The sequence below is a fragment of the Diadema antillarum genome, unplaced genomic scaffold (genome assembly GCF_040938485.1).
Source record: "Diadema antillarum isolate AM-2024a unplaced genomic scaffold, OU_Dant_1.0 scf00000057, whole genome shotgun sequence".
NCBI classification, from domain to species: domain Eukaryota; kingdom Metazoa; phylum Echinodermata; class Echinoidea; order Diadematoida; family Diadematidae; genus Diadema; species Diadema antillarum.
The window spans coordinates 3,580,369-3,599,039 of record NW_027270946.1 but is presented as its reverse complement, the minus strand read 5'-3'; the positions used below and the strand labels follow the sequence as shown (position 1 = coordinate 3,599,039).

At 38.7% G+C, this 18,671-nt stretch overlaps 1 protein-coding gene across 2 annotated transcripts in view; it reads right to left on the bottom strand.

Annotated features, from left to right (window-relative positions):
- LOC139715890 (uncharacterized) overlaps nt 1-18,671 on the bottom strand; it is a 277,465-nt gene that overhangs the window by 205,055 nt on the left and 53,739 nt on the right. Inside the window, exon 1 of one of the 2 annotated variants that reach the window (XM_071627441.1) lies at nt 7,040-8,029. The exons of the other annotated variant lie outside the window; for it this stretch is intronic. The gene's annotated coding sequence lies outside the window, so the exon portion shown is untranslated. Of the gene's footprint in view, nt 1-7,039; nt 8,030-18,671 lie in introns of those variants that run through there. 2 annotated transcript variants of the gene reach the window in all.

The window sequence follows — 18,671 nt, the reverse complement described above, 5'->3', positions numbered from 1 at the left end:
TTCATTAAATCATTGTTACGACTAAATACTAGTATCAATGTTGACAATCTAGATTTTTTTTGTTTGTCATTTTTTTGTTTGTTTTGTTTTGTTTTTCTGAATAGGCATTCTTCTTGAATTCATTTGATATGATCTACTTCCACATGCTCACCTGCCAATGTAATTCTATAGGACTATTCATACATGGAGCCTGTTTCAACACTCTCCAGCTGCACTGCTTTCACAGGTGTTTTCATGTATTCATAATGGCAACAAAGTGACAGGGTGGTCTGAGAACCTCTCAAACAGAAAAGTGGGTGAGTGAAACTTCCAAAATAATATATCCAAAAGTAAAACAAGACTGCCAACCAGCAACACCGACCATTTGACAAATTACAATTTGTCTTTTCTTCTTCTTCTTCTTCTTCTTCTTCTTCTTCTTCTTCTTCTTCTTCTTCTTCTTCTTCTTCTGCGTTCTTCTTCTTCTTCTTCTTCTTCTTCTTCTTCTTCTTCTTCTTCGTTTCTGACAAGCTGCCTGGCCAAATTTTAAAGAGCATGCTTCCCAGAATCTACTTTGAAAATACACATAAGTATACAAATACAACATGTATAATTATATTCTATCAGATACAGAAATTTACAAATGCCTGCATATATGTATTTGCGAAGACACAGACACATATACGAGAGAGAACTATAGAAAGGTCTGGCTAATATTCACTTACATTCTGGTCAGAATCGAAATCATCGCAACCCTTTAATAATTCTTCCATCCATATTTTTCAATAATCAGACCATAATTGGGTCTTTTACTCCAAGCATAACGGAAAGCTGATACTTCCCAAATTTTTCCCCTTGCCCGAGGATCAGGGAGATATTCTGGATGAGTCAACATGCTTTACAATTGTGAAACTTGACAGGCAATTGGGCCTGTAGCCATTCAAAAAATCAAATTCGAGCCGGGAGGAAACGAAAACAATCAATCCAGATATCTGGCTTCATCAATTCTAATTTGTCATGGACTATGCACCAGAATGCAGACAACTTGCTCTTCCAAGAAGAAAGATTTGGTAATGACTTTGTGGGGATCTGTATTGTCAAATATAACATTTGAACACATCTGATTTTAACCACAAAAAAAACCAACAACATACAAATGCATCAATTTACATTGAAAATGCTTTAAAGTGTGGTTTATTGGCACTACAAATTAGGAATACTTTGCAAAATGCCAAGACTGATAGACTTTTGGCTTCAATCTTATTTGAAAAACACATTGTTAAAAATAGAAGCATATATCAATTGTACACAACTATCATATCAGAATCTCTGTATAATGTTGATTAATGAAAAAGAATCCAATACGTACAAGATTCAAAAGTACTAACGTATTTCAAAGTTATTTCCCCCGATATTTTCATACTGTACGATTTATGGGTATACCAATACAAACACAATTAAGATGAATAGGAAATGCACTACCAGTCTATCAGTACTGATTAGTACCGATGTCATCTGAATTATTCTAGAGCTCCCAGCAGCATGGGTACTGGATAATTCCTTCTAGTCTTGAACTTATGTGCTATCTTTGTGGTAGACTCAGCTTTGAGTTTGTAATCATACTTCTATGGTTCATCTCGATAGCTTTACCAAAACTACAAACAGTTACAGCAGGCACACAGTCACACACACAGACACGTAGATACAAACAAAACAATGAAAAAATACAACAAAGAACAAAACAAACATCATCTCATGCCCATATATGATATCATCATTTACATTGTATGAGCTAGACAGCTTATTCAAACTCTGCACAAGGAAAGAGGTAATTCTGTCAGCCAATACATCAATGCGCCAATTTGTTTGTTTTGACAGCCAATTTGTGGATCAAATTGTCGCCTTTAAGTGCCCATGGGCTGTAATATCTCGAGCAAATATAGCTTCCAACTTTTGTCAATGGGGATGCGAGCCTATCTAATCGCTCCATCAAATCCAAACGTGAAGCAATCCCAGCGGGAGTGACATGCGCATATATGGACAACCATGATGGCGTTAAAATGTTATCAAAGTGGATCAAAGAGTCCAAAGTTTCAAAGCACAGTAATCAGAATTCGTGGGACACTGATCTGTAGCCGCCAGGTATCCATCAATTCATAATCATTCTCCCCTTGTGCTTCTCAGCTGAACAAAAGATCATGATCATCATCTCTCTACTCTACTTGTTGAAAATGTGGCTGAGTTGCAAATCAATACCATACTTCACACATTCTAAAAGCTTTGTCTTTTCAGTGGATCCCTCCATTTTTCGCACTTTGCGTATGGCTTGCTTCACTTTAGATCACTTAAGTTTACATGACAATTATTTTAAGGTTCCACAATTATTGTTTATATACTCTTTTCATTTCTGGATGTTTTGCTTTCCTCATTCTCTGTTGTCATAGAAAGTGATATACCAATATATGTTTTTGCCCCCCCCCCCCCCCAAAAAAAAAAAAATGAAATAAAATTTGAATTGAATTGAATTGAATTGAATTGAATTGAATAAAAAAAAATAGAGGCTGGTCCCTACTATATAGTACTGTGAATATTGCAGCAGACATGGTAGTAAGTCATAATAGCATCTGATATTTCTCTTTCTCTGTGATCATGCATAGTACATGAATCAATGTATTCAATCATTCATTTGACTTAAATCTGATGTTGTGTTTATCACTATACACCTCATCTGAGTGTCACAATCTGCATGCTTCTGTTCAGTACCACAGGGCACCCTAAAGATGATCAAGTTTGAAGGGCATCTCATACTGTAAAACCAGGAATGTTCGCGTCCATTTTAATTTTGAAAATTTTGCGAGAGCCAAGATTCGCGAAATTAAAATGCACGCAAAAGTTCTTGTCTACACTATATGCATTGCATGTTAGAGGCAACTCGTGAAAATTTCATGCCGCGTAAAAGACTGTCTGCTCCAATTCGCGAAAATTTCATGCTGCAAAAATATTGTGTTTTATAGTACATACTCTAAACACAAGTTTTCCCCAGCAGGATGCCAAGAGCACTGAGAATAATGTTGAATATCACTCCAAAATGGACATATTCATCTCAGGCACTTGAAGAACGATACAAAGGAATATAAGTGCACTACCTCTATTCCAATAACCGTTAACCATTTAACTCAATAAAAACATCTGCAGTCCTTTCAAAATTGCTTGCAACATAGGGCCCACAAGTTAGCAGATATCTATATGTGAATAGTGGATTTTACAAAATCACCATGCATGCTGTTTTCATTTTGCACAAATTTCAGCAAATGGCAAGAGTTCCTGCCAACATTATTCAACTCCACCGACAAACTCCAGATTGTGTTTTTTCTTCTCAGGTCCCGATAGTAAAGCTTCCTGTCAAATGCACATACGGTATCAGCTTGCCCTTTGGTACACAGCCGGCAGGAATCCCCTAGACTTTACCATCAAAGTCTTTCCAATGCCCAATGAATCACCCATCTGGAAGTGCTATTCTATTTCCCCTTATCCCCCCCCCCCCCCACCCCACACACTAAAATGACTTTATAAAGATGAACAATATTCAACAATACTCTACTCTACCACAGTGAAACAAGGCATGAATTTTCAAGTGGACATCACGACTGAAATCGAAGGATGGTAATGCAGTGGGAGCTTGGCTATCTGATATTACAGGAAATTGCCAATGGCATACAGGTAAATATTTAATTAATGGTCCTACTCTCAACCTACTCAGACGAGAAGCTTTACAAAAAAGATAACGTGAAAGGGAGAGGGGGTGAGAAGTGGAGAAACAAAATCAGTGATTGAAATTCGAATTTGCAGATGTTTGACAACTGAGCTGAGCTTGTCAGCATGAAAAGTATTGTTCGAGGAGATTTAGGGTTTGGCGCTTTGGACAAGCTAAGGCGCTGAGGTTGTAAAAAACACCAAAAAAGATCTGCCGCTTTGCCGTGGGAGAGACACACGTGAGGGCTGGCGTGCGGGGCGTCAAAACAAGTGTAGCTGACGAGCAGACTCGGGATGAAATCTGCCCTTTTCTCAGCGCCTTGCACTTGCAGGTTTTGTACTTTGCACCCTTTGGTTACTTCTGCTTGAATGATAGATTTCCCAGGCATGGGTGAAAATGCTGCCGCTCAATAAATTACCTCTTCCTTTCTCAATTGCTGCTCTTCTCTTTTCCCTGAGTGAGCATAAACTGGAGAAAATATACATAAATATATCTTCCAGAGAGCATATGATCACTCTATCCAGGGAGGTGGCCTCCCTAGTGGCCTCCCTACTCTATCCCTAAACCTACACAATCCCATGAGTAGCCTTACCTCAGCTAAACTAACTGGACACTCAAAGACTGTCAATTCCATACTGGAATTTCTAAACATCATAAAACATACAATATAATGGTCAAACTGTAGTATACTATGCCACAAACCTTGACACAATGCAGTCATATTTTCTTCTGTAGGTTCTAGGGACCTTGACATGATATATTATAACAGGCAAAATTTTTTGTGTATACTGTATATATCATAATTTTTCCTAGATATTGCAAACCAGGATTTGCACCAAAAAAATTATATATATATATATATATATATATATATATATATATATATATATATACTTTTCTGAGTTCACCTAAATTTGCTATAGAGAACCACACTGAAGGGATGAACAGCAAATGCTTTGCTTTTCCATGAAGTATATCAGCAATTTTTATAAATTTGCAATATCTTTTCATGTTGTTCATTTTGTTATAATCCCTTTACTCACACAATTGTGTAGGGGGAAAAAGACCTTGTGTATACAGTACTCTTCATCACAAAGATGTGCCTTCAAGGCATTCAGACTTTTTGTTTCTTTCTTGCAACATTGTGACCAATTTGTCACTTTGAGGGGTAGCCATCTCTAAATCTGACATTAACATTAAGTAGGAAGTTGATGAAAAAATAGAAAATCTGACCTTATGTGGGAAACATCATCACAATACAATACACTTCATTTGATGCAATCATTCTAGAGGAAATTTTCTTTCTGTAACATACATCATGACAGTGACTTGCCATAATAATGTAACAGACAACACTGACCAATGTAAAGAGCTTCTGCGACTACAGAGGGGATGGGAGATCCTGGATTTTGCCCACAACTATCTCTAGCAAACATCCTCTTCGACAAATGGCACTTCAGGGCCCCATTTCATTAAAGGGAAGATAAACCCCAAGAACAATGTGGATTGAGTGAAAGCAGCAACACTAGTAGAACACATCAGTGAAAGTTTGAAGAAAATCGGACAATCGATGCAAAAGTTATGAATTTTTAAAGTTTTGGTGTTGGAACCGCTGGATGATGAGACTACTAGAGGTTATGACGTATGAGTGGACAACAATACCAAGAGAATATAAAGAAAATACTACAAAAATCCATTTTTCATGAAAATTACAAATTCCATGAACTTGATATTGACATATGTTAAGGGTAGCAATTATTCCCCTGCTTTCTGAAAGCGGTTGGTCCACAGCTCTTTCATAATTCGAGAAAAGTGAATTTTTGCTGAATTTCCTTTATATTTTCTTTGTATTGTTGTCCGCTCATACGTCATATCCTCTAGTAGTCTCCTCATCCAGCGGTTCCAACACCAAAACTTTAAAAATTCATAACTTGCATCGATTGCCCGATTTTCCTCAAACTTTCACTGATGTGTTCTACTAATGTTGCTGCTTTCACTCAATCCACATTGTTCTTGGGGTTTATCTTCCCTTTAAAGATGTTACGATAGCAACACTTGCTGGAATGGCAACTTCCCATAGCAGCAGCCAATCAGGAAGCTGGATTCTTGTCATTACCATGACAACTGCCATCCCGGCAAGAGTTGCTATAATATCAACTTTTTTTATGAAACGGGGCCCTGGTGATGCACTGTACTCATCATAGAATTTAAGTTATAGTTCAGGATGCACTCTGAATTGACCTCCCTGGTTATGCAAAAGCAATATAAAGCCAATGTTTCATCTAACATCACAAGACTGTTGTCCTGTATATCTCACTTAGTGGTAAAATGTAGCACAACTTTAGAACCCTGTGTGATATTTCATGCAAATGATAAGATGATATATATCAGATAATTGCAATCAATGTCTGTTTTTAGTGCTGCCCAGTGAGCATAAAGGCATAAAAGTAAGTCACATTGGTATGAACACAGCAAGCTGGCGGATTGTTCCAGCATCTTGCCTTAGCCGGTGGGTCACATGACGGAGAATAGCGACCGATGAGAACGACCCCCCAGCCAGGCAGTAATATCAGGAGTGACTCACAGTGGGTGAGTGGAGCTCTTAATGAAATGAAATACTTGTTGGTCTTTTCCCCTCATCTACCAAGAAAGATCTATTTGTATGCCAAGGATGGATGAAAGAGAATGCAGTGCAGTGCAGAAAACGGAGAAGCACCACTCTGAGCAATATCATAGCGAGAGAAGCCGTTGTGCATTTGGCCAGAATCCGTTGTGATGCACACAATTGAGCAATTTGGTGAAAAATATTTGCTCTTTCCTTGGCGTGCAACCGATGAGAATGGTTTTACGTCTTCTGATAGTGAGATATCAGCAATCTTGAGGTTGTATGTCGTGAATATTCAAACCTCGGTAGAAGCGATTAAGAGCCAACCAGGGATCATGGTAGCCACTAATTAGAAAGATGCACACATTACTCCCAGATTGCAAACACTAAATCTTTGCCCCATTTAAGACATGCAAGCGTATGTATACTGTAAAACGAGAAATGTTCGCGTGCATTTTAATTTCGCGAGCGCCAAGATTCGCGAAATTAAAATGCACGCAACATTTTGTATCTACACTATATGCATTGAACGCAAGAGGCAATTCGTGAAAATTTCTTGCCGCGAAAAAGGCCGTCGGCTCCAATTCGCGAAAATTTCGTGCCGCGAATACATCATGTTTTACAGTATTTTTTCTGATTTATACTATATTAAAACGTGAACACCCTGCAGATGACCAAACATATGACCAACATTCACGTACCTGTAATCAACAGCTCCTGAGGGTTGCCATCATCTAAGTTAAATCCCCATTAACTTCCGAATCTTGTTGTAAATCTGTGCGTATTGATCCGATGAGACACCAATAATCCAATCCACGGGATGATGAGGTTTAATCCAATTTTCGTCTCCAGGCAAGGCTCCACATGGATCACACTAAGCTGATCCAATTAGATGATCTACGGTGGTCGATGATGCGTGTCATACAGTAAAGGTGGAAAAGCAGTGCAAACAACATAATCGGTTTCCAAATCAGGTTATATTACATATCGCAATACAACGTGCAGACGTTCAAGTGTCCACTGAGATAATAATGCATTTAGGCCCACATGAAGCAAGAAACAAAACCGAATGCACACAATACCAATGATGGACTTGGTATACGAAAGTGTTAACGAAAATGATACACCGCCATATGCACTGTCGTCAAGTCGCTGATCCCCACGGAAAAGGGTCCAGAGATTAGCATCCTGACTACAGGAGCATGACTCCTTACTACAACACAGGGGTTTGCACGCAGGTTACCTCCACCTCATTCAACTCGTCCACCTCCGCCTCCTCCTCCTCCTCAAAGACAATCACAAACACTGAACAGCCGTATTATGCAGCAGAATACAAATGCTGCTCCCCGTCCATGCACACACGGCTAGCTGGACTCCTCAACTCAAAACTCAGCGGTGTGCCTTCCCTCCTCTCTCCCAGGCGAGATTCTGCACTCGTTCTCGTTCTTCAGCGGCGGCGGCTGACTGACACGCGCCGGCAATTTCTGCGGCTCAACCGGAGACGGAGGATGGAGTCAGAGAGGAAGAGGGGAGTCAGGAGGAGTGGGAGGGATAGAGAGGGAGAGAGGAGGGGGAAAAAAATCTGTGATGAATGAATCAGGCATGTCTGCTGCTGCCGCTGCTCCTGTGAAATAGGGAAAGCACCCTCTGTCGAAGAAGCAAGTAGAAGCAGACACACAACAAAGTGTGAATGCTCTCCCTATCTCTCTCCCTCTCTTTCTTTCTCTCTCCTCAGTCGCACAGGGGCAGCTTGACGCACAACGCACAGATGCTGGTCGGCTGGTCGGCTGGTTGCATGCTGCAGATACACAATAACACAGAGCGCACAAGATTAGAATGTGCAGTAGCTCTAGTCTGCATTCCCAGACACTTGTGCGGGCCATCCGTCAACCATGCAACCATAAACTGTACATGTTAACTAAAAAAAAAAGTAAATAACATCACAAAATTACTACAGAATGGGTGACAGTGAAGACAAGTCTTCTTGATAAATGTTTTGTAAACAATTATCTTCCTCCTATATTCTATTCTCTTTCTGAATAAGTAACCAGCTTATTAACATTGATGCCTACCTAACTGCAAGTTTGCTTTAATGCATAGAAAGGGGTTAATTTAAAGTTGAGCGTGCAACTCACTAGCATTTATTATGCAATGGACACATTATGGAGGCTGCCAACCCTAAATCCAATTTTTGTGTCATCCCCAGCAAAGATCCGACACAAATTACAGCTGAACATTATGGTTAGCGCTTTGCAAGGGTGAAACAACTTTGTTTACAAACATACAACAAAATGGTATACTATCAGGCATTCTGGGTACTGGTCACAGAAAATGCAGGGATAGAAAATAAAGATCAACTGAACTCCAAACATATTTTTTTTTTTGTCATTTCGAATGAAAACTTATTTCCTATATCACATTTTTGTTGTTCATAGAAGTTCAAGGAACACTAAACGTATAATGTATTACAACAATTATAAACATATACATAATTCTATGAAGCTATTCATTCAAAATAATTCTGCTACTGGATAGGATAGGACCACATAAAACAAACAATAAACAAACCCAAGTTTATAACTATATTTAGTTGCAACCAAGACAACAGAGTTGGATATTCAAACTTATACAGAGATCAGAGACAATGTAATGAGCAGAGATCACAGCATACTGTTATCTTCAGGCGGTCATCTCCCACGAGAGTGCCAGATATTGGTCTTGTAACCCAATAGGCGTGTCTTCATCAGCCCGAAGTTCAAACTAGCGGGACATTTTGCGGTCTTAGAAAATAGTCCGATACAGCGAATGTGCGTCTTCATCAGCTCGAACAGCCTGCTTCGGGAAATTAGTCCGAAAATTGACGCATGCGCACTTTGCAATATTACTCTGCCTGGCTCGCGGTTCGAAAGTGGATTTCCCCGCTCAAAATCTCCTATATCACCGTACGTACGATTCTACAACCAGGGAGGTGAGCAGTACAGCAAATTCTCTCCAAAGGGATATTAGTAACGCTACTCTTTCTTCTGTCCAGTGAGGCATCTTATATGAAATTAATGAATTGCAATGTTTAAACAAATCCAAAATGCACACAATCTGCAAGAATCTTCAGCTAAGGTAGAGTGGACCAGAAGAAGAAGTTTACAAAAAAAAAAAAAAAAAAAAAAAAAAAACAGCTAGCATGCACGGCACTGAGTTTTAATAGGGAGGTGAGAGAAATCACCTCCCTGGTCTTAAAGATGACAATAACAGTAGGCATATAGTACACACAGTCATGTGATCCTTGAATACACCGTGCGTGTAATGTACTATACACAATCACTAGCTGCTTGTACATGCGCTTTCCATTGCCAGCTGGCTAACCAGAAGCGTGGAGGGATCGAGAAAATTTCGGGCTGGTGGAGACGCACCCAAGATAGCGCGCTATTTCACGAATTAGCGCTCTAGTTGACGAACTAGACCAAGATTTGGGGGGAAATTTTCCCGATCAAATAGCGCGCTATCTGCGTCTTCACTACACAGATAGCGCGCTATTTTGACATCGGACTAGTTTGGTAACCGCAAGATAGCGCGCTATTTTGAAACTTCGGGCTGATGAAGACACGCCTAATGTATGTCTCAGGGACAGTCGAGACAGCTCTTATCTTCTTTACAACTGACCATCCGCACGACTAGCGATTGTCTCAGAGCTTTCTTTCTAGGGCAGAATAGACATACTCATATCTTCTGCTGTGGGCACACATACACATGTTCTAATGCAAGGCTAGACACGGCCTGCAACACACACCAAATTACCGAGTGTGGCTGACATGCTACACCTGGGAATATGTCCACCAGTCTGAAAAGTAAGACTAGGCCCTTGCAGTGTCCGCTGTGCCTTGCTGTGAGTTGCATTATTCATAGAAATGCACTGAGTCACTGGGCACACACTTTCCATATCACGCTGACTGACGAATTCACATCCCACACATTAATGTCAGTTAGATGATAATTTCAGGGTAACAGCTCATGATTAAAGATTTTAATGGGGAAACTAGAAATGTCGCTCTGGCGACTGGTATGCCTCCGCCATAATGCATGATTTTCCCAATAGGTCTAGATAGTACATGTGGACAATGTGTAATTACATTTTCACAAAATTGGCAAAATATTGAAATGACAAGTTTGTCACAAATGTGTTGAATGTTCACCTTCCTTGACCTAGGTTTAATTGGATGAATAGGAGAGCATGTATCTAGGGATTTAAGGACTTTAACTTGACTTTGACCCATTCATACATTTAGGCATTGAGTAATTTTCAAGGTACAGGTGTGGAGAAAAAGTGCAATTTCTGAATTGAATAGTAAATTGTTACCATTTTCATCTGGCCCTTGACCCTAAAATTCATAAGATAATCACTTTCAGGTAGAACATACATAATATGTACTAAGTTTCAAGATAACTTGAGCCACTTCCGAGATATGGAGGAAAAAGTTAGTTCAGCACTTTCACTTGATCTTTGACCTTTTGACCTTTAAGGCAAAAAAAGAAGAAAAAAAAACTTCCAGAGAATTTCTATTAGGTTACACATGCATACACCAAGTGTTAAAAAAAATAAATAATAACCCTGCTGGCATTGCATAAATATGAAGGAAATAGTAAAATTTTGCAGTGTTGCACTTGACCTTTGACCCCTGACCTTTGACCCCATGAACTCTACATTCTCTAGATAATCACTTCCAGTCAGTACATGTGTTATAAAGATACCTTGAACAATTTTCCAAGGTACGGAGAAAAAAAAAGAAGTTTTAATATTCTTACTTGACCTTTTGACCTTTGACCTTTGACCTCATGACCCAAACTTTCACCAGAGAATCCTAATTGGGTAATACATGTATACACTAAGTTTCAAGAAAATATCTTCAGGTATTCAATAGATATGGTGGAAATAATGAAATTTTATGTATTTGACCCTGACCTTTTGACCTTTGACCTCATGACCCAAACTTCCACCAGAGAATCTTAATTGGGTAATACATGTGTACACTAAGTTTCAAGAAAATATCTTCAGGCATTCAATAGATATGGTGGAAATAGTGAAATTTGATGCATTTGACCCTGACCTTTTGACCTTTGACCTTTGATCTCATGACCCAAACTTTCACCAGAGAATCTTAATTGGGTAATACATGTATACACTAAGTTTCAAGAAAATATCTTCAGGCATTCAATAGATATGGTGGAAATGGTGAAATTTTATGTATTTGACCTTGACCTTTTGACCTTTGACCTTGAGCATGTGCACCCAAAAGTTGATAGGCACAACTTCACCCCCTAATACACATACATGCCAAGTTTCATTAGGATACCTCAACAGGTTTTGATAGTTACCTTGTCCACAAAATTCATTACGGACGGACGGAAGGACGGACGGACGGACGGAAGGACGGACGGACGGACGGAAGGACGGACGGACGGACGGAAGGACGGACGGACGGACGGACAACCCGAAAACATAATGCCTCCGGCACCACTTCGTGGCGGAGGCATAAAAAAGATTGATAGAGTGGACTAAGGGACTAAAATCATCAAACAAGAGCAAAAGTTCATATCAATGAAAGGGTAAGGAACCTGTCATTTATCCATTGTTGGTACCTTTTACATTATGCCTTTTGCTGCCACAGACTTCTTCAATGTTACTGTAGATACTGTATACGCTGTTATTTTCACATACTGGTACAGATATTTTTGCGAATAACAAAGTCATAGACATGTTCGCGAGATGTTGTTTCCGCGAACCGACGCTGACACTTCCATTAATGCCCGATAAACAAAGTGCATGGAGACGTTTTTGCGTGTTGTTAAATTCGTGATGTGGGAAGTGTGATTCGCAAATTTCACGAAAATTAAATCCTTGAAAAAATAACAGCTTATACAGTACTGCTTTCTATGGATCATGTTTTTGAAGCCATATGACATAGAGCATTCTTCAATATGAAACCAATATACTAAAAACTTCACAAATACATGAATTTGTGAATGGAGTTAGTTTACACAGTTGATGTATACACTTTGTTTGTAGCTTAATCATCCACAAAAAAAAAACAAAAAAATCACAAAAAAGACCTAAGTCATGCAGGCAGGGCTGATATTTACCCCAAAAAATGCATCAAAACTGTTGCACAAACTTCACAAACTTGATACACTAATAGTTCATCTCTACTAAAGCAGACAAAAAATAATAGTTCATCTCTACTAAAGCAGACAAAAAAAAAAAAAGACAGGAGACAGCTGCAGAGATTTCACAGGGGCAAACAAATATCCCTGCCTAAATCCAACAAACTACCAACCCTCCCCCCCCCAAAAAAAAAAAAAAAATGAATGAAAGAAAGAAAGAAAGAGAAAGACAGAAAGAAAGTCAGACAGACAGACAGAGAGAAAGAAAACAGTTCAATGACCATGATGACACTCACTTCTAGCTAGGAAAGAGATGGGCCTGAAGACAAAGGAAAACAGCAGAAAATGAAAGAAAAAAGATGCTACAAAGAAAATACCACAGGAGACAGGTGTGTACACTCACACTGTGAAGATGGAATATATTCTGTAGAAGTAGGAAATGTATGGGTATGATATCTAGAGACATATACCACAAACTAGTTAACTCTCTCTCTCTAGTTGCCCATGGTGAACTCAGCCATGCCCATATAACTCATGAATATGCAACAGGACTAGCACTTTCTTTTGTGCCCATTGGACAGATTTTTCCTGATTCCCTGCAGGGCTGCTCTATTGTTCCATGGGGATGTTCCAAACATATACCTTAATTGAGGGATATATTCCTGGATTGAATTACTGTACCTGGTTTCTGGTTGGTTGGCCAGTGTACTGTATGTGATAACACCACAAAAGATTTCACAGTTCACAATTACATCTCTGTAATCTATAAGCGGACTACAGATTAGTCTGGACTTTTCTCTGTAAAGAGCTTTCCTATCAAATCTAACCCACCACTAAAATGGCTATCAATTACTCTGTGGTTTGTAAACCTGCCTAACAAAAACAGACAAGCTATTTCTTTGTGCTCACAGGTTTGTGTATCTTTTTCACTGTGGTCTGAAGCAAGTTTCATGAAGCTCATAGCACTGGTATGGCTATGTTCGGTAAATGACTCAAAATCTAAAATGCTTTCGGATGAAGCACTGATTTTTTTTTTTTTTATAAGTCATAGACATACCTCTGTTGTTTTACAATCATAGTTCAGAACATCTGAAGCAAAAAAAGAAAAAAAGAAAAAGAAAAGTTGATAACATCTGTGGATCACAGTCAAATCAAGAATTTCTATTCTAAAATCACAAATGTTTGGTTTGCTGTTGGTTTTTTTCCTCCAGAAACAGAATCTAATCTGACATACAATGACATAGCAAGCAGGTACAAATCCGATGTGAGTGTGTGCCTGTATGTGTCTATGTGTATGAATATATATCTTTATCTCTCTATCTATCTATTACTGTAAAACAAGGAATTTTCGCATGCACTTTAATTTCGCGAATTTCGCGAGCGCCAAGATTCGCGAAATTAAAATGCACGCGAAAGTCCATGTTTACATTATATGCATTGAACGTCAGTGGCACTTTGCAAAAATTTCATGCCATGAAAAAGGCTGTCAGCTCCAATTCGCGAAAAATTCATGCCGCGAATATTTCATGTTTTACAGTATATCTACATCTATGTATATATTCACATATCATAATGACAGACATAGAGAGAGAGAGAGAGAGAGAGAGAGAAATCCATAAATAATACCTTCATCTTGGAGTAAGCCAGTAAAACTGACATTTCTTGCACTGATATGTGTAGAAATACATAGGTAAGATAGCTATAGGTGATGTGTGTACTATGTATCCTGATATCTTTGTTAAAGCCATCATCATTCCACCATGTTTTCGCCTCCCCCTCGGACACCCACCTCAAGTCGAGGGCTGTTGATGGAGGAAACAGGGCGAGCCTTCTCTAGCCTGGGGCGAGCCAGGCGCTTTCTGGGCTGATAAATGTCAAGGGCTTAGAAAGAACAGCATAGAATTTGGCCCCTCAGGAGAGATCCATGTATATACATAGGTGCTGTAGTTAAACACCGAACAAAAAAAAAAAAAAAAAAAATGATTTGAAATGACGGGACCCACATCACACAAGCCACACTCACCCTGGCAAAACTTTTTTAAGTTTAACTTCGAAAGTTTGAAGACTTCGCAAAGTTTAACTTCAAGTAGACTTCGAGAAGTTTGCTAATCAGTTTACACTGGGAGCCAAACTACTCAAAGTTTCAATTCTCGATTGTGCACATGCACAACAAAGACAAAAGCACGCAACGGCTGACAGTTAATGATTGTTACATAAACAATGCACACGCATACATCCTAGTGAGCGGAGGCACTGCAAACATGAAGGGGACGCGTCACATGACAAAGTTTGCAAAGTTTTAGCCAATTACGCTCAGACCGCATAAACATTAAGAAAATATCTGGGGCTTCAGGGGAATTTCCCTTGTTTTAGTGTAAAGGGTCATGAGAAGTTTTGCAAGAATTTTTTCAGGAAGTTTGACAAATCTTCAAGAGAATAAACTTTGAGATGTTTGCCAACTCATGTGACCATGGCTACAGCCACACAAGACACTGCCACAGATAGGTGGATTAAATCTGTGTTCTAAATTTAGAATAAATGCATGCATATCTCTTGTGTTTGTGTGAGAGTGTTTGTGTGCATGCTCCCATGGTACAGCACTATGTGTCATGTTTGCCTGTTTGTTTGTTTGGTTGTTTCTTTGTTTGTTTGTTTGTTTTTGTTGTTGCTGTTTTTTCCCCAGTCAAAATAGGATATTATTTATGTGAAATCGACTGCAATACTTTATAGCAAGAAAATATATCAAACAAAATTGTATTCACAGTTCACCATTGTGTATAAAACACCATTGTGTATTAAACACAGTTGAGGGGAAAACACATTACAAGCTCTGCTTTTTAGCTTCACCTCCATTATCAACATTTTCAACATTATGCAGCATATAGCATGTATTCATTTCTTTGTCAATCTATTGTGCTTATATTGTTTTTCAATGTATGCAAAATATGTATTTTTGATAATTGTTTCTTTGTTTGTGCTACGTTTTGTTCACTGACACTATTTGTTGATAATGAAATAAATGAAATGAAATGAAATGAAATGAAATGAAATGAAATAATTTCATCGGTAGCACAGATTGTGATAGACATAAACGAAAGTTCACAATCAACTACTAATGGCCAGTCATGGCATGCACAGCTGATCACACTGCAGTGGAAACCCAGAATTAGAGATATAGCACATGTTGATTTTTTTTTAAGCTCTTCCCTCTGAGTAGACAGTTAAGATTTCTCGACAGCAGACACATGTATGCCACACATGTGCATGTTTCATAGATAAGGGCAGGTGCAGATGAAGCCGAGACATACTTATGGCATGCCGCCAAGTTCTCAATCACTGTGAAGGGTTCTTCATGAAACTTTTGACTTCTGGGGCGCATTCCTAATCACAGACGACTCAATCACTGTCCTTTTTAAATGCTGACAATCCAGCACGACATCCGGCAGTTCATGCTCTCTTCAAAGGCCCATTCACACTGCCACTGAACAATCTTGTAATTAGGAAGACTGCAACATTTTGTTGAATGCTGGTAGGCAACCGTACCAGAAGAAACCCTTTACATCAATTGTTAGAAGAAAAATAACATCATATTTCTGAGCATTAACTTGATTGTTGTGACATTATGCCCTAAAAATCTTATCAGGAAAAAATACAAACAAAGAAAAATTATGCCATTTGCCAAACAACTTCCACTGAAATTTCAAATTCATCCCCACAGCCCCACACAAAGTAAACAGCTGCATGGTTACAGAGGGTGTTGTGAAGTCATAGTTTTAGTTGCACATGTTCATTATGGTGGCAAAACAAAACAAAACAAAACTTGCATTATTTAACAATTTTCCAATATCATGACTTGTTTTTTGCAGTGTGAAAGGAGAGCTGAGACATATTTAATATTTTGTAACCTTTTTTAATCTTTTGTCTGTTTGTTTGCTTGCTTTCTTCAGTTCCAAGTATAATCTCCGTCTAGACTGTAGAACACGACTCTAAGAAGAGCACAATCTGTCTTCCCCCAATCTGCCTATCTCCAGATAAAATCAAGACTCCATCTTAAAGGTCCTGTTCACCTTTGGGAGCAGTGATTTTAAAAATGTTCAAGACATCACACTTGATGCATATGCATCTATGTTTGTTGTACCACAAAACATCCTACCATATAAAATTTTGCAATTAAGCCTAAAATATAAGGAGATATCAGTATTTTTCTCAATAAACCGTAACTGTAGACGGTTTAGTCTGAAAACATTTTTGTTATAACTATTGTTCACATTTTGTATATTTAACAATATTTAACATCGATTTTACTGATTCAAATTTTTACAGTGATTGTTTCTATCCCTAACTCATATTTAAGAACTATTTTAAAGCACTAATGCTGGGTTTTTGTTTCATCTGCAAATGGTAAATTATGCCTTTACGTGCTGGTTAGAAAGATCTATCATGCACATTTGAGATGAGTCACAGCCCCTTCCAATAGAAACGAGTTTGCCAAATCAGCAGGTGCAATTGTCAGTAGAGGAATGCAGAATCCATTAATTTTTCATTTGAGGCAATCATATCATGAACAAAATACTCATTCATATTTCATTAAATCGAACAATACAGAGAGAATCTACATTCTACATCTTCTCCTCCCCTTTCCTCTAGCAGGATTTCTGCAATATCCCTAATCCATGATCAGTTCTCTGACCCCCAAGTCACCTCTTATTCCTCCCCCCTCCCCCCCCCCCCCCCCAATCTCTCTCTCCTACCCTAAGGAAATGAAAACAAAAGTCAGTAACTTCTATATTTTCTCCAAAAAAAAGTGTGAGCATTAGTTCAAAAGACTGACAGCAACCATTGAGTGATATAAGGCAAGTCTGCTGAGCTTCAGGGGCAAAAACAATGGAGCTGTTGCTAAAAAATATTACATATTTCCTGAATAATGTTGATGTTTCCAGTTTCTAAAAACAGGATCACTGAACTGGTAAGCTTTTAGATGTGACCTGGTAGACTGAACCCACACAGTTATGTGAGAAATCGATACCCATTCATCATGTATACATATTGTTGCTGGGGTGACATGACCTTCTATCTTAAGTTTTGGTGAAAATCACATTTTTTAATCAATTGCCAGATAATCGGTTAAAGTGATGTCCTGTCCAAATCCTACCTGTCTTACCCTAAAAAAGAAGCCACTATGGCACTGTGGCATTAGTACACACAAAGGTACTTTCTGAAAAAAATCGAGTGAAAATATTCACTCTTAAAGGAGTGAATACAAAAAAGAGTGAATTTAGAGTGAAATTGGAGTGAATCTTGAGTGAAAATGTTCATTTTCACTCATTTTGGAGTGACCTCAGGGATCACTCGAAGATTTAGGAGTGATCCCTGAGGTCACTCCAAAACGAGTGAAAATGAACATTTTCACTCAAAATTCACTCCAATTTCACTCTAAATTCACTCTTTTTTGTATTCACTCCTTTAAGAGTGAATATTTTCACTCGATTTGTTTTTAGAGAGTACAGTGACTTAAAATACCAGCATAAAATGACAAGTAGTTTCTTCAGCTATTGTTTTTTTTCTGCAACAATGCTTGTCTTTAGTTACAAAGGGGTAAAAAAAAAGATGTTTAAAGAGATATTGATTAGGTTTTGATATTGGTTAGGTTTTTACTAAGCATGATGGCCTACTGTTCTTTTTTCCACCTAATGGCTGAAAAATGTGTCTTAAACAAGGGCATGGTTCATACAATCTTACAGTGGGTAGCACAAACTAATCAAGCGATCCCTCATACCTGCTACAAAATTTGCCTTCAGAAGAAACAAACTTACTCCCAACCATTTAATCTACAAGTGAACAATTTCCTTGCACATTCTCGATGTTTTGCCGTTCTTACCAGAAAGAAAGCAACAACAGCAAGCATTCAACAAACTTGAGAGGACAAACCACAAACAAATTGTAATACCATGGCCCAAATCGTTGTCCTGTTTTTAGTTGTCCAGATGAGATGCCCACTTCTGTGAAGCCTATTCTCTGGACACATCTTCGCCCTCCACTGTCGATTGTCATCCCTGCCAAGACAATTTGTCATCGCTAATTGCGTGTCTTCACCCAAGTGTTGCTGAGGAGGCCTAGGGGCCCACCCGGACACAGATGAGGCAGGTCAATCGTGCAGATGCCACAGCCTCGCCCTTTCAT